This window comes from Brassica rapa, chromosome A03 (genome assembly GCF_000309985.2).
Source record: "Brassica rapa cultivar Chiifu-401-42 chromosome A03, CAAS_Brap_v3.01, whole genome shotgun sequence".
NCBI lineage: Eukaryota > Viridiplantae > Streptophyta > Magnoliopsida > Brassicales > Brassicaceae > Brassica > Brassica rapa.
Window position 1 is genome coordinate 30,686,518 of NC_024797.2, and position 13,083 is coordinate 30,699,600.

The following is a 13,083-nucleotide window of genomic DNA, read 5'->3' on the forward strand; positions in this document are numbered from 1 at the left end:
CAACTAAAATATCTGTAACTGCAGTGGACGGAAGGGTTACGAGAAAGATCGATGTTTACAGCTTCGGAGTCATCCTCATGGAGCTCATAACCGGCAAGAAAGCTACAGACCTTAGCCGAGCTGAAGACGATATCCACATCACAACATGGTTCAGGAAGATGCTTCGTGAAGAAGAAACTTTCTCGGAAGCTATTGACGGAAACATTATCGCCAACCAGGAGACTCAGCGGACCATATACGAAGTTGCAAAACTAGCAAGACAATGCTGCACAAGGACACCTGAGCAGAGACCAGACATGGCTCAGGTCGTCAGCTTCCTTTCCTTGCTGATTGAGCGGTGGGAACCCAGCGGCGAAATCCAAGATTTCGATGAAAATACAGTTTCTTCGGATATGAGAGCAGAATGGGAGAATATTGTGAAGGGAAACAGCAGTATGGTGTGATAATGTAAAGAGTTTTGGAAAAGCTATGCAGCTAGACATGGTGTTGTTTTGTAAATTCAAATATGTTTCTCTGTTTAATCTTAGCTTTGTTTCAAATTGTGTTTAGCTTTGGTTATGTTGTGTCTCCCTCCTTCAGGGCTTGGTCTCCAAAAGAACTTAGTTCTTGCTGGCTGTTCCATTTTAAAAACACATCTCATCTTGTCTCCCTCCTTGTTCATATAATCAAACTTGTCTTAGCGTTAAAAAAAAAAAGAAGAAGCTCAGCACTATAGTATTATACACATATGAAACCATTGTTGGGGTCAAAATCGGTCACGACGGAATCAATGTCTGAAAGTCCGTAAAAATCGGTATGAACGTTTTTACGAAATGTTATCTTCGTAAATAAATCTTTACGAAGAATCTCGTGGTAAAATCGTGTTCAAATCCTGTTTGGATCAAACACAAGCTGTCCCAAGGTAACGGAAACGTATCTAAGCCAGCCACGGATAGGTTCGAATATGACGATCGGAACACGGACAAACCAAGCTCAGTCACTACGCAACTACCGCACATGCACACTGCCCGGTCAATGCGTAGCGACCGAGTTCAAACCAAACTCGGTTGTAACGTAGCGACCGAGCGGGACGCGACCGAGTTCGAGCCAAGCTCGGTCGCTATCTTGGTCACTACGTAGAGACCGAGCGAACTGCAATATTTTTATGGGATATTGTTACTGCAATAGTCAATTACATTTTAAGTGTATATATATCTTATTTCTTGTAAAGTAGATTTGTAAGTATAAAATTTTAATTTTATAGTTAATGGGTTTTAGTACCCTTCAACTGTTTTTAAATCGTAAAAAAATTCTTAATTAATTTTAAATCTTTAACCTTTCAATTTACAAACTATTAACATTTATCATTCTCCGTCTATAATTATGTAACAAAAAGTGACATACATTATCAGTTTGTAAGTTGAAGTATTAAAACAATAATTGATTGAAAAATAGTTGAGAGTTTTAATCACTAAAACACATTTTGAAATAAATTGGTTTATATAAAGAATATATAACTTGATTTTTCTCTGATTATCAGATGTTTCTTGTTGACTAATAAAAATTTGGCTTAGACAAAATGATTGTAAACTGTAATAAGTGGGACTATGGTAGCTGAAGTACATAAAGAACATAATTGTAAAGTCAGTTAAAGGAAAATTTGTTTATCGGATAATGTGGATTCCAAGTAAGAGAAAATTGATTAGCAATCATTGCAGGATTATACAAAAAGAAGATCGGATCTGCGAAATCTAGTGAAGATATATTTTTTTTTTTTTTAGTAAACGTGACCGTTGGTCGTTCATCTGCTTTTGATACTTCTAGTTGTGGAAGAGGCGAAGGTGCTTCGAATTCCAGGCTCGTGGCACCGCTTCGCCTGATGAAGTCTCGAGACGGTAGACTCCGGGTTTTACGACCTCGATGATTTTGTAGGGTCCTTCCCAGTTGGCCCCATGTTTTCCGGCTTTCCACTCCTTAGTGTTTTCGAATACCTTTCGGAGGACCAGATTTCCCAATTCGAGGGGGAGGGGCTTAACCTTCTTGTTGTAGTAGCTTTCGATCTGGTGCTGATAGTTCTGGATACGAAGTAACGCTTGGTCGCGTCTTTCCTCGATATCATCCAGTGCGTCAAGGAGCATAGCTTGGTTAAGTTCCATGTTTTGCGGCATTTTGGAACGGCGTAGACTCGTCACGTTTACCTCGGCAGGTGCCATTGCTTCGACACCATAGGCCATCGAGAAAGGGGTGGCTTTCGTTGCTCCGCGAGGTGTCGTTCTATGGGACCATAGGACGCCATCCAGTTCTTCGGCCCAGCCTCACTACGCAACTACCGCACATGCACACTGCCCGCTCAATGCTTAGCGACCGAGTTCAAGCCAAACTCGATTGCTACGTAGCGACCGAGCGTCCGTCCCGCTCGGTCGCTACGTAGCGACCAAGCTTGGCTCGAGCGTCCGTCTCGCTCGGTTGCTAGCATCCGTCCCGCTCGGTCAGTATGTAGTGACCGAGCGTCCATCTCGCTCGTCGAGCATCCGTCCCGCTCGGTCACTACGTAGAGACCGAGCGTCCATCTCGCTCGGTCGCTATGTAACGACCGAGCGTCCGTCCAGCTCGGTCGCTACGTAGCGACCGAGCTCTTCGGAAACGTCGATATGACACGAATCCATGCATTCTCGTCTACCCTTCGATGCTGTCTCCCGAAGATCGTAGAGAACCCATTTCATGTTTTTCGACATTCGAAATCATCAATCTAACTTTACGATTAAAACCGCGGAGATTTCGTTTTTATCGAGAGAAGTTGTAATAAACGCTTCAACTCGAAAGACGGCCCAAAGGGACCTAAGACATGACTCGAAGCCCACCTTACGATTTCTTAACCAGCAGCCTGTAACCGTAGGATGGTTTACGCTTGGTTCGCAAGGAAAGATAAATGTCAAGTTTCCGTAGATAAATTCAAAATTTTGAAGATAATTACGAAGGTCGGAAAAAATGGAATATCTCCATTTTTAGGCTATGCCGGCTTAAGAGCAGAAGGGAAAAAGCGTAAACCGACCTAGGAGCGAGTATATAAGGAGTCCTAGGCAAGAGGCATCGAGACAACTTTTTAGACTCAGAACTCTCGGCACTTAGAAACTTTGAGGTATTATTCTCGATATGCTCTGTTTCTATGACTGGCACCCAATTACCAGACGAACGCGCACAAGCAGTTCGATCTCTTGGTTCACTCTTGAACTACGTTCGGCCTGATTCTCGAAAGGGGTATGTAGGCAGTATTTCATAAGGTTCAGTCCGAAATCAATCAAAAACCTTTTCTGTATCTTTTTCGTCTTTTGTTATCAAGCTGCGACTCATCTAGGTTTGAGCTTTTAGGCCGCTAGAACTAGGTAACTCGCTGACAGCCTTTGCGGCCAAAGCTTTTATGATCTCTTGTAATGATCGCAACGCTCTTACGCGGATTCGAAATAAGATCTACTGTTTTCTTTAAACTCGTTTGTTATCTTTTCATGATTTCCGCATATATTTGGTCACTTGTCGTTAGCTCTCGCAGAGATCCGGGACCTCTGGGAAATTAGGTTTTTCCTAGTTTCCTAATTTAAACGTAAATCGACAGTGCAAATTTTGGTTCCAACAATTTGGCGCTAGAGAGAGGGGGGGAACGGATTACTCTAACTCATAGCCGCAAAACGCTTGACAAAACAATGTCTGGAGATACGAAAGACAAAATCGCAGTTCGCAACAACGATGGTAAGAAAACTCCAGCCGCCATTGTGCTTATGGCCAACGCTTACGCAAACGCCACAGTTGGTACGCCCTAAATCGGGAAGGATCACTTTAACTGGGTGTTGGATATGAACCGAGAAGGCAAACGGCACTTCTGGAACTGATATGGATTGAAAGGATCGTCAAGAGATACGGAATTGCTCTTGATATACCCACGATCTAAGGCTAACCAGCTAAGAAAGAATGTAGTGCGTTGGCTAACGAACAAACAATACACAAAGATGAATTGGCTGACCACCAAATCAACAAGCCGGTTCACACCAATCAACAAGCTAAAGAACTCTCTCTCTCACTCAGAGAAAAGAAGAAAACAAAAATAAACTCAAACTTAGACTCATTTTATCATGAGAAGTGTTTACATATTTATACTACTTGAGGAATAAAAAAAGACTTAAGAATGTATTAAAGACAACTTAGTAAGTCGAATCTAGATGAGAAATTTAAAGACAATGTATTAAAACTCTTGGATCTCAGATCTGGTCAAAGAGACTCTTCGGCTAACGTCCAGGTTCGTCTGAACCAAGTGGTTCCTTCGCGGTAAGGATCAAGATGTGGGCTGGACGATCCGTACGGCCCAAATTCGCAAGAACTAAAGGTCTCCTGATTTGCAAATTGCATAACTCCCACATCAGAACTCCTATTGGTCTGATTCTTCTTCGAGGAGCTCCGTAATTGAGTTGAGAACATTCTCAAAGTAATTTCATGCGTATAGGAGTCGTGTTTTGGAAGATATGAGTCAAACAATGAACATATATCATTACTGCTTTTCATAATCAAGCCATGCATATCTGTTTTGCCCGATGCGCTACTCATGGACGCATCAACAGTTCTTGAGAAAATCGAAAACATTGCTGCGACTTTTCGCCACAGAAAGTGCAATGTAACGAACTCGCGATTTCTCTTTCTAAACATAAAGGGAAACGATAAATTTTATCAAACCCTGTAAGTTTGGCTCATTACCGAAATGAAGAAGTCTCAAAAAGTAAGGGTTTTATCAAAACACGTTTTCCGAAAACTTTTCGGAAAAGTAAACCTTACTCTCCCCAAAAACGCAGATAAACCCTAGGTTAATCGCGGAAAAAGAAAACACAGCAAATCGGATACATAACTCACCGCTGTACTTCTTCCGAATATCTTGTGGAAAAACTCTAGGTTAGTCGCGGAGAAAAAAAAAAGGGAAGCACAGCATATCGGGTACATAACTCGCCCCTGTACTTCTTCCGAATATCTTTCAAAAAACCCTAGATTAATCGCGGAAAAAGGAAACACAGCAAATCGGATACATAACTCACCGTTGTACTTCTTCCGAATATCTTGTGGAAAAACTCTAGGTTAGTCGCGGAGAAAAAAAAGGGAAGCACAGTAAATCGGGTACACAACTCGCCGCTGTACTTCTTCCGAATATCTTTCGGAAAAACCCTAGATTAATCGTAGGAAAAGGAAAGCGCAGCCAATCGGTTACGAAACCCCCGCGGCTGTACTGCTTCCAAATAACTTTCAGAGAAACAAAGTTGATTTCCATAAAATAACTCGAAACCTAAAACGACTGAAGAAGACTAAATAAAGCAAAACGTGAGATCGTATCCCCACCGCTAAAACATTTTCTGAAACCTAAGATTTCGTAAGAATTCATGTATCACTTCCATAGTAACAATTTCCGCAAGTTGTCGATGTTGGTCACCTAAGTCTTACTTCAGAAAAAACAACTCGAAACTTCCAAGGATCAATCCCACGGATAAGAGAAAAACTTCTAAGTTTGATTGCAATAATTAACCTCATCACGGCTCTCGTATATCCAAAACTTGAAAACCTCTTTACGGAACAAATCTCGTAAAAATTAAGCTCCACAACATTTTACGAAACATCTTTCGAAAAATTAAAATAGATAACATTTTGCAAAATAACCGTCGTAAAATTAGACTCGATTTTATTTTTCGGAAAAACTTACGTAAAACTAAAATTGGCAACATATGACAACCTTCGAAAATCTAACGACGATCCTAGAAAAAGAGTCTCGGATAAGGAAAGAGATGGATCGAACTCCGAGAATCAAAATTCGCCCATCCACCTCTCTCCACGGTCTCACCATCCCTCCTCTCTCGCCTTGATCTGTGGCTAAAACCTCATCACCTATATTGGCAGCAGCCAAAACGCGGCCAGGAAAGCAGAGAAGTCCAGGAAGTATTAATATTCTTGCTATTCGAAGTGGGCAGACAGACGCAAAAAGAGAAGGGAAAATGAGCAAGCAAAAAGGAGAAGAAGCTAACCCGAATCTTCGAGAGAACTAAGGTATTTCCGACTTGAAAGTTTTGAAATCAGACTTGAAAGTTTTGTAGAAAATTATTAAGAAATAAAAACGCCTTTGAGACTGCTATAGAACTTTAGGAAACTTAAAACCTAGGTGGATAGTATAGCGAACTAAGTCTTAGACAATTTTTCCTGTCTCGATATATCGTTCCATAACTGTTCAGCCAGATCTTGCAAACTGATCTAAACTCTCGGAAAATCGAGAAACGATCGCCACGCGTATCCAGCTCACTTCCTAAAGAGAGAAAAAAACTAGAGACATGAACGTCGTCTTAAAACTGATTTGTTTCAAGCAATTTTCTCAAAACCAAATCACAGTCCCAGCGTCGTCTTTAAATCGACCCGGATTGTCATTCATTCTAAACCTCAGAAGAAGAAACGTACACAACCTTTCAAAGTATTGGTTCAAACTTTTTCTTTCGTATAAAAAAAAGGGGAGAAGTAGGTACATATACTATACTCATATACTCCCAAACTTTAAAAAATTTTGCCTTGTCATCAAGAAAACACTTTCGTCAAAACAAACTCTCGCAACAATAGGCAGAAAAACATTTAGGCAATACGATGCCTCCATAAAATCGTCCCAAAAAGGCAAACAGCAATTTAAAATTTGTCTAAACACTAGCAACATATCCAGCTGATCATGAACATAATCTCAAAAACTATACAACATTTCTTGTCGCAATCATGCGTATGGAAAACCTGTACCAATTTCAAATTGAAACTCTTCGATTAGCTAAAGTCTTGAAGCCCTTTCCGGCTTTATAAAGCCAGTTTCGTATAAATATTTCTACGAGAAGTCTTCAAGCATCAAAGTTTTCATTAAGTTTCCGTTGAACCAAGTGAGTCGCGGAAAAGCATCGAAAACATTTGCGACGAAGAAAACTCGAGAATAAATGTAGCATCGAGCACATTAAAGGGAACACTTTCTTCCTGATCGTTGACTAGATCTACCTCTGGGTTACCAATTCATTCCAGAAACGAATGTGTCATGAGAATCCTCTCAAAAAGCCTATGAAAAACGTTCTGCGACTAGATCGTAGTGAAATAAGCTTCGGTAACACTCCATAAGTAACTCCAAGCAACTTTCACCTAAAATCGAAATCACAGCAGAAACATTTCTCGTAAAACCTGCGGAAACAACGCTACTTTTACATGTGTATACATATCACCGATTTACAATCTTCGTAAAACCGGTCCCCATTACTTACACGAAAAATCCTTCGTCCAATCAGACCAAGTCTTACGAAGAAACTTTTGAAAGTAAACATAACTGGTTTTGTGAAGAAGTATATTTTGTATAGCAAACACAAAGCTGTAAAATCTGACTGACCAATCTAAAGAGATAGATCTTCGCATTACGATTTAATAGATCTCGTTTTAGCCATGCGGCTCTTTGGCATCTGCGTTTCGTTCCCCTCGGTCACATCCGAGCAGGCAATCGTCCCGCAACTGACTCCACACTGGATCTGTATCAAACCTCTTGGGCTTTGTCTTCCTCAGACAAAAAAGACTCGATTTTCATAAGACTATTGGTCACATTCGTATAACTGAAACCCAGAGCAGAGAATCGTTTTCTACGACTATCGGCCATATTAGCACGAATAACTCTGGCAAACTTGGCCTATCAATCTCGACAAGCGCTCTTTGACCTCGGTCAATTACACGCCTTCCAGTAAAGGTCCAAACCAGAATTTGCCATCCCCTTTAAAGACGATCGTAAACTAACACGACCTTAAACGTTAAAGTACCATGGTCTAATCCTTAACTTACAACATCCTTGGCTATCTGAGTGAACACATCCTTCACGCCAAGCCAAACTATTTGAGAAGCCATCTCTCCATCACTTAACGGCTAAACGACGATTTGTCTAAAAACGTTGTGAGACTATTAAGGGAATAATTATCGTATAACCCACAGTCGGAAATCATATGATAAATTCTTCGTGACGAAACTCAGTCCTAACAATCAAACGGTTAACGCAAAATCTAAACTTTTCGACAATCGACCAAGTTCGATACATTCCACAATTCACTTTAAGTCCGCTATGTTTTACCCATAATACGCAGCATGTAAGGAAAAATTCGTAAGAAAGCTTCTAGAGCTATACGAAACATCCTCAAAAATACACGAAATAGATCTCGGAAGGCCAACACTTCACAAAGCACTATGAAGGAAATCGCTTCTTCCTATAGACAAATTTACGCGGCACCTCAGTCCTAATTCCTCGATCGCAAATCAAATTATTAGCATCCAAACAGGAACAACATTTTTTGCTGCGAATATCCTTAGTCTAACAAGAACGTTTCTCAAACGCAGGGCTAAGACTAACATCGCGAAACATCTTCAAGCCCGCGAACATTTCAAGCACGAAACGCGGCATACCAAAGAATAACAAATCTTCAACATCGCGAGACGTCACAGACGCCTGGAGATTCGTTCTTCGACAAAATTTCCTTCCTCGATAAAAACACTTTCTTGGAAGACCAGACAGTCATACGCCCAAACATCTTCTCAAAACATATCCTTCGCGAAGACTCGAAACGGTATTTTTTACCATTAAGTTTGTTGCAGATCACAACAAATTCTTAACGTCCTAAACAGACTTAGCCATCTCGTAGAGGTGACTCTCGTACATCCGACACAAGGATAATAGCGCTATAAAAGAAACCCAAAATTTTTGGTCAGAACTTCCAGGAGGCTTAAAAATTGTCCTTGGAGAGATGCTCGGTTCCAACCATACAAGTCGTATAAGCCGAGAAACTATCGCGGACTTTAAATCGGTATGCAATCAGGACGAAACTGAAACGGGATACGTAAGTCGAATTAGTCATCGCACCCTCTAAAACCAGGAGTAAACCTAAGTCTTGCCCTAGACCCAGCGCACTGGTCTCTAACATCTCTAGGCATAGTGTCAAAAACCTTGATACGAGATCCCAAAATTTGTCTCTTTGCCAATATTTGAGCGTCTTCAGAAATCTCGAAAGTTTACACACTGCAGAAAACTCTCGAAACAGATCACAGATATAGCAGTTCACACAGAGTTAGATTACGAGATGACAACTCGTAGTCTTCCTTCTACACCCATATAAAATGTCATCGGCAGCAACACGCCTGATAACCTCTACACTAGACCATAAATGTCTCGCTGGAAAACTAGTCATAAGAACCTTAACTCCAAGACGAACTATGAAAGGCTTGATCCCTTCAACAAGGGTACGTAGGCAGCCGTCATAAGGCGCAGCCCCAATCTTATCGCGTTCTACTTTTAGAAAAGCGAGAATACCACTTACCACAGACCTTTTCAACCATTAATTCCGCCTAACTCACCTAACTTGCCAAGCCACTGGCTAGAACATCACGCTAGGAGCTCATGGTTCTAACGAGCTGGGGGGCTACCTGTTGGGGTCAAAATCGGTCACGACGGAATCAATGTCTGAAAATTCGTAAAAATCGGCATGAACGTTTTTACGAAATGTAATCTTCGAAAAAAAAATCTTTACGAAGAATCTCACGGTAAAATCGTGTTCAAATCTCGTTTGGATCAAACACAAGCTGTCCGAAGGTAACAAAAACGTATCTAAGCCAGCCACGGATAGGTTCGAATATGACGATCGGAACACGGACAAACCAAGCTCAGTCACTACGCAACTACCGAACATGCACACTGCACGGTCAATGCGTAGCGACCAAGTTCGAGCCAAGCTCGGTTGCTACGTAGCGACCGAGCGTCCGTCCCGCTCGGTCGCTATGTAGCGACCGAGCTCTTCGGAAACGTCGATACGACACGAATCCATGCATTCTCATCTACCCTTCGATGCTGTCTCCCGAAGACCGTAGCGAACCCATTTCATGTTTTCCGCCATTCGAAATAATCAATCAAACTTTACGATAAAAACCGCAGAGAGTTCGTTTTTATCGAGAGAAGTCGTAATAAACACTACAAGTCGAAAGACGGTCCAAAGGGACCTAAGACATGACTCGAAGCCCACCTTACGATTTCTTAACCAGCAGCCCGTAAGCCTAGGACGGTTTACGCTTGGTTCGCAAGGAAAGATAAATGTCAAGTTTCCGTAGATAAATTCAAAATTTTGTAGATAATTATGAAGTTCGGAAAAAATGGAATATCTCCATTTTTAGGCTATGACGGCTTAAGGGCAGAAGGGGAAAAGCGTAAACCGACCTAGGAGCGAGTATATAAGGAGTCCTATGCAAGAGTCATGGAGACAACTTTTTAGACTCAGAACTCTCGGCACTTAGAAACTTTGAGGTTTTATTCTCGATAGGCTCTGTTTCTATGACTGGCACCCAATTACCAGACGAACGCGCATAAGCAGTTCGATCTCTTGGTTCACTCTTGAACTACGTTCGGCTTGATCCTCGAAAGGGGTACGTAGGCAGCCTTTCATAAGGTTCAGTCTGAAATCAATCAAAAACCTTTTATGTATCTTTTTCGTCTTTTGTTATCAAGCTGCGACTCAACTAGGTTTGTGCTTTTAGGCCGCTAGAACTAGGTAACTCGCTGACAGCCTTTGCGGCCAAAACTTTTATGATCTCTTGTAATGATTGCAACGCTCTAACGCAGATTCGAAATAAGATCTACTGTTTTCTCTAAACTCGTTTGTTATCTTTTCATGATTTCCGCATATATTTGGTCACTTTTCGTTGGCTCTCGCAGAGATCCGGGACCTCTGGGAAATTAAGTTTTTTCTAGTTTCCTAATTTAAACGTAAATCGACAGTGCGAATTTCGGTTCCCACAACCATTTTAGGTCTTCTCACTTGAACCATGTAAGGATTTTGGTTCGCATTCATGCTAATTTAAATTGGGTATTTTTATAAATATCTTTATTTTTTATTAGTTTTAAATTTTATAACGGGTAGCCATAGATAATATTGATATATCATTGACGAGTAAGACAACAACATTTGTTTTTTTTTGGATCACTTAAAATACAAATCATAAATGATGGATCTATCTCATGACCTACGCATATTTTTATGCAGTCGTCATCAGTTTTACAATAGCCTTGGTACTTACATCCAGCAGCTGAAAATCATTTAAAACATGCAATATGAATAGTTTTTTTAAAAATCAGAAAAACTGATTTAACTTATTTTATTTAGAGTTATTATTTATATGAAGTAGAAAAGTATAATATTACCAAATGATTGAGAAAAATGATAGGAAGCAATTAAGAAAATCAAGAGTAGAGATGTAAACTGAATCTTTTCTGTTGACATGATTGTCTTTGTAGCTCCTAGCTTGATGAAGATAAAGTTATATGTTTTTTTTGGGTTTAGAGCAAATGGTTCTCTCCAGTTTTATACTTGTAAATTTACTTTAATAGAAGTAAGATATATATATACCTTAAATGTAATTGACTATTGTTGTAATACTATTTCATGAAAATCTTGCATTATGAATAACAATATTCTTTGCAATAAATATAAGTAGATTCGGTGACAGAAAAAAAAAATATAACTAGATTCTTATCCGCACCATTAACGGACTTAAATTTTATATAAGGCGCATATTTAAATTTTATCTAAGAAATAATATGTTGTCGTAGTTTCTTAGTTTTATTATAATTGTAAAGGATTAAAAATATGACATTAAATTAATGAGTAAAATTGAAAATCTTATTCTTTAATGCCAAATGTACTTGACTTTAGAAAATCTATTCAAGGGTTTAATAAATTATAATATGGATTATAAATTGGAAAATACTAAAACATGTTGTAAAATCTAGTTTAATTTGTATTGTATTAATTTCAGATATTTTATATTTTATGTTAAAAATACATATTCTCATAAATAATTTATTTATGTGTGGATGTAATTAAACGAAATATAATTATTTGAGATATAAACGAAAAACATAGCTTTGGATGTAATCTATATTGTATTGAAATATTTTCATCTGTATTTTTAATTTTTTGAGACTTTAATTTAATTATTATTACTATTTTGAATAAATATTAATATATTTTTAAATAATTATTCGTGTACAACTGTTTAATACTAAGATATTTGATCCAATCAGTTTTTTTATTAAATGATATAAGATCACTGTGTTTAAGATTTCATAGTTTAGAAATATTTTCTTAATATTAAGATTTAATGATATATATTTGATCTAAACAAAGAAGATATGGGAGTTATAAAAAATGTACTAAACTATAGAAAATCCAGGATGATTTGTTTTTAGATTTTCAGTATATATATTTTAAATACAATTTAAAAAATGACATATATTGTTTTTATTTCATATAAGGGGAAGTTAATCAGGTGGATTAATAAATATACTTCATGAAAATACATTAGATCATAGGGTTTTTTATTTATTTTCGTATGTAGTTATATATTTAAAAACATAAATAAATACAAACACCCAATCTTATACTTGTAATAATGTAAGCAGATATGACATAATTTTTTTATAAATATATATTAAAAATAAAATGTATATATCTAAGAAAGTTTATAAATGTTTTATCTTTATTTAAAAATAAATTTCATCAAAGAAAAATAATGGGATAAAGAATGTCATAAATTAAAGGTACATGTGTAGTGCATAATGTCATTGATAATCTGTCAAATGATTTATACGAACCTATATTTGGTTGTCCAGAATTGAAATATAACACATGAAGTCTAAATATGATTTTAATAGATTAAGAAAAAGACTCTAAAGATTCATTTATATTCTATTGTTCTCAAATCGAATAGTATAAAATAAAATACTACATTTCAATTTGAACTGTTATTTTTTCCAAAGGTAAAAGATAACAATCATATATAGTAGGAAGACATATGATTTACAGAGGAGCAGGTGGCATTGTCATGGTCCATCTTTTTCTAATTTAAAATTTAACTAGATTTTGACCCGCACTATAAAAAGAAATTTGGATTGTATATAGAGAAAAAGACCAAAATAGCACTAAATCAAGTTTTTGTTCCCAAACTAGCACTCAAGGCCAAAAGTCACAAAAATAGCACTCAAGGGGTGGGGTT

At 38.2% G+C, this 13,083-nt stretch overlaps 1 long non-coding RNA gene across 1 annotated transcript; it reads right to left on the bottom strand.

The window, feature by feature from the left end:
• Nucleotides 1-10,882: 10,882 nt before the first annotated feature.
• LOC117133037 lies at nt 10,883-13,082 on the bottom strand. Its single transcript, XR_004456886.1, has 2 exons — nt 11,231-13,082; nt 10,883-11,115 (listed from the first exon to the last, which is right to left on the bottom strand). It is a non-coding gene; the product is annotated as an uncharacterized LOC117133037 (long non-coding RNA).
• Nucleotide 13,083: the final 1 nt, after the last annotated feature.